The 4,394-nt window shown below is 36.8% G+C and overlaps 1 non-coding gene across 1 annotated transcript; it reads left to right on the top strand.

Moving 5' to 3' along the window:
* The first annotated feature begins 3,877 nt into the window (after positions 1 to 3,877).
* On the top strand, positions 3,878 to 3,979 carry LOC149996482 (U6 spliceosomal RNA). The gene has a single exon (XR_016507586.1). It is a non-coding gene; the product is annotated as a U6 spliceosomal RNA (small nuclear RNA).
* The last annotated feature ends 415 nt before the right edge of the window (positions 3,980 to 4,394 follow it).

The following is a 4,394-nucleotide window of genomic DNA, read 5'->3' as shown; positions in this document are numbered from 1 at the left end:
AAATCTTTGTGAGAAGGTGAAGGGAGGGCAAAGGAACTTGCTAAAGAATTCATTAGCTTTGTAATATTCATTGATTTAATCTCAAAGAACAATAGATAGGAATCCATTGAAGATAGAAGTTAGCTCTGAGGAGGTGGGGGTCGGGGGGGAGATCAATCAAAAGTTAAAGCTTGCCAAATATTTGAAAGATATAGAGACAGCCAGGAGGAAGAACCACAGTCTGGGGTGTTTCAAGGGAATAAAAGAAATGCTTAATGGGATGAAACTAAGGAGCAAACGAAAATTCAAACTGATTATCAAGTAATGTTTTCTGGCAGCCACAGAGTATTCATTCCTGAGCAATGTTAGACTTCCTGTGGAGATGTTTTCCTTTAAAGTTTTATTCTCAGCCATTAAGGAAGAAACAAAGCTTCCTAAACTATGATGTGCATGAAACATCAATGTTTGTGAAGACTGTTGGCTCAGCTAAATCTATCAAGGTCTTTTGGAGGCAGGAATACTAATGAAGTAATAGCGTTCAAACCTAGGATAGACTTGGAGGCTCATTTACCATGTACCAAATTGATAAACCAGGTACAAGGAAGGAGTATTTCAGAGTAATTTGGGAGTCATAGCCACTCTTTAAAGCCATCAAAGCACTAATTCAGTTCTTCAGATCCATATATACTTGGAAGTTAGGTCTTACACGGCACTAAAAGAAGCTATGTGTCATGAACTCATCCCCGTAAATATGGTCTAGCAGGAAGCCACAACAGTGATATGTGCAATATAAATGCATCGTTTAATGTTAAAACATGTAAAATTGCATGTAAGGGGGAGATCAATGAATGTTGGACTCTTTAAGAAAGACTTATTGAATTAGGCTAGGGACAAGACAAACTTAAACTTGTGACAGAGATAGGAAAGAATATGTGAAGGGGGATGTATGAGAAGTTACTTGGGCAACAATGACCATTCTGTCATTTCACAGCACTGTGAAATTCATGAAATCTAGATGTTTAACTTTATAAAACATATAATATACTTGTAGGAAGAGAATTCTCTTCAAAAAGACCCTAGAACTTTTTGTTTCTTCTTAAAAATAAAAAAGCAAAGCTATGTATATTTATGGAGGTACTTATATATAAAAGTGCAATGTGCGCAATAGAATAAGAACTTTGAAAACCTGAATGCAGCACACAGTTCTGCTATTAACCAGCATTGAATCTTTGGGAAAGAACTTCACCTCTCTGGACCCTGGTTTCGCCAGCTATAATGAATAAGCAAGTAAAAAAATAGTTCCCAACCACTTCAGTGCTCTTTCACTATTCTGTATTTCTAAAATTCTCTTCAAGTGAGCAGAAAAAAAGTGTAGAGTGATACATGTCATGATAACTTTGAATGTTTAAAATTTCATTGAAGCTTCAGGTTACTGTTACTTTGGGAACACACAAAAGTTGTTTACTTCCAAAGAATAGTGCAAGGAGCTGTCAAGAAAACAAGAAATTGATATCCTGTTGTTACTTCTTTGCCTTGTCAGTCTTCCCTCAAATGTTATGCTGGGTTGAGTCCTAACTATAAATACCAGGAAGAGATATCAAACTAACATCAGACAGATGCAGGAACATTTAGCTATACCCTATTTGGTTACAAGAAAAAATGTCATGAAGGAATTTTGGTGTCAGGTTTGGAAAGAGAAGGGTAATCCAGTTGGTTTTATCATGAGCAAGGCAGTATTTCCTTCTGCTTGTGATGTCATGATTTCAGTAGAATAGGTGTAAGTAATTCAGAGCATCCAGTGGGCTCCCTTTTACATACACCCAGAGGGATGCACCTGACAAAGGTTAGCTGCAGTTGGAGAATTCTATTTGACAAGGAAGATTTTAAAAATGAGTAGAATGAGAGAACAGAGGAAGTCAAACACAAAAATTTTCTGCTTTTCAAAACTCACATATTGTCCACAGTGTTTACTGTTACTAATGTAAGTTCTGCTTTGATGTGACAAAAGAAAACACATGCTTACACTTACCTATGTCATTTTATTATCCTTTTGGTTGAAAATGTGAAAGACCATTGTGTGGCTCAGTACCTGAGTTTCTGAGTGGTAGGAAGCAAGGTGGGTTTAGAAATGAAATGAAACTCCTTATATTTTAAGCAATTTGTTGCTTCACTTTGGAAGAATAAAGAGACATAAGCTGTTAGAAAGGACAGGACTTAGCACAAATCCATGTCAAGGAAGGCTTAGGCTATAAAGCCTAGGTATTAGCCTGTTTGTCTTGTTTTACATAATGCTTCTAAATATCAAGATTCATTGCTCTAGACTGTGGCATGTATTACTATTATATAGATGGATATATTTTACAGAAGTTGTTTAAATAATAAATGAAGTCTAGACAGATTTCATGTCAAAACAGGAAATATGAGTACTAAACATAGGAGACTGGTTGGATGAAACCCCATTAGTCTATTTCTTATCTGCTGAAATAAGTCAGTCCAGAACTAATATTCCAAATATTTTATTAATTTGTCTTAATAAGGGAGTTAATTTCAGGTGGTGAAAAGGCAGCAGGATAAGTATAAGGAGTGTTGAGCCTTCTGAACTCAATTCTACCATTTATGAGCTTTGTGGTTTTGGGAAAGATACCTTGACATGTCATACTCTCCTATAAAAATAAAAATGATAATGCCTACTCTTTATAACACACACAGAATTGTGAGAATTGATTAAAGTAATATTTATGACAAAAATAATTAAATAACAATTTGGAATTAAATCCTATGTTCTTAACATTATCCTCAGCACTACAATTGATCATCTTTAATTTTTACAAATGACCTAGGGACTTTTTTCCTTTTAAGGGTAAGAAAATGGCTGCTCAGAATGGTAACGAGACATCTAAACTCACATGATAAGTAAGATAGAAAGCAAAGCTTTATATCAGTTCTTCCTAGTCTTGAGGCCTGTAATATTTCCATTGTACCATAATAATCTTGGAAAATAGCAAAGTGGCTAACAAGTGGCTCCAACTCAGTTTAAAACATTTCTCAGTTATAAAGTTCTGCTGTTAAAGACTGGATTACATTGTAAAAGGTCCCTACTGCAGTTTTGGTTATTCTTTTCTGTTTTTGCAAACAAGGTTAGAAAGCCTGCCACAGGCTACTCATTCCTCAAGATCCATTTCAAATGCCATTTAGTTCATGAAACCTTCAATTAAACTCCTGGTTTTACGGCTTACATCAATAGGATTTTTGTCATTTTTAATGTAATCTGTGTTTTTCTAAGCCTATCTTTTCCTTTAGACCAGAACTGTTCAATAGAATATACACTAATGTCATGCAGCTATTTAAATTAAAGTTAATTTAAATAAAACTTTAAATGTAATTTCGTAGTCAATTGGTCACATCTCACGAGTTCAACAGCCAATGTGACTATTGGCTGCTGTTTTAGATAATGTGGTTATAGAACACTTCCATCATCACAGAACGATGCTATGGATCAGGGGTTGAAAACAACAGCTTACAGGTGAAAACGGGCCTGCTTCCTGTTTTTGTATATTAAGTTTTATAAGAAGACAGCCATACTCATTCATTCGATATTATCTTTGTCTGCGTAGTGCTATAATGGCAAAGTTGAGGAGTTCCAACAGAGCCCAAACAGCCCACTAAGCCTAAAGTATTTACTATATGACTCTTTATAAAATAAGTTTGCCAACTTTTGATCTCAACTACAATCTGCTTGAGGCTCAAAGCTCTAAGTATTTTCTTTCTTTCTGGGTCTTGTTATGTTAGGTTATATGGTAAGAACCAATGTGTTGATTAAATTGAGTTGACATCAAGTTAATAAATACACCTGTGGTTGCATCTACTAACTGATGGGCTCAAAATCCACAACAGTTCAGTGCTCGCTTCGGCAGCACAAATACTAAAATTGGAATGATACAGAGAAGATTAACATGGCCCCTGTGCATGGATGACACGCAAAGCAGTTCACCTGATTCGAAACTACGTGCTCATATCTACCATCATGCTGCCTTTTGATCTTCTGGGCTCATTAGTGCACTGGTCAGAAACTGACTGTGACCATGAGCCAGGGCCCATTGGCAAGATTCCATCTGGATAAGCTTCGCTCTCAAACATGCCTTCTACCTGAGGGCTGCTCACATAAGACCAATCACAAACCTGTGAGGCATGCTTCCACCCCACCTCTTTGCAGTTCTTCTCTCCCTGCCTGGCAGGATTCCTGTGTAGGCTGGAGGGTTATTTGGGTTGTGGTTCACAACATGCACAACTGACTGTGGCACCCTGGTGTCTACAATTCTCTTCCCCCAAATATCCGATGGCTCCCTCTTTGGCTTTCTTCAAAACTGTTCCCTTTCATTTTCTCATGAGCCAACCCTTGGTACTCCCAATCAACT

Source organism: Furipterus horrens, unplaced genomic scaffold, assembly GCF_987537825.1.
Source record: "Furipterus horrens unplaced genomic scaffold, mFurHor1.1.pri manual_scaffold_12, whole genome shotgun sequence".
Lineage (NCBI taxonomy): Eukaryota > Metazoa > Chordata > Mammalia > Chiroptera > Furipteridae > Furipterus > Furipterus horrens.
Note: the sequence above shows the minus strand (reverse complement) of the source record. Positions and strands in the feature narration are given on the sequence as shown.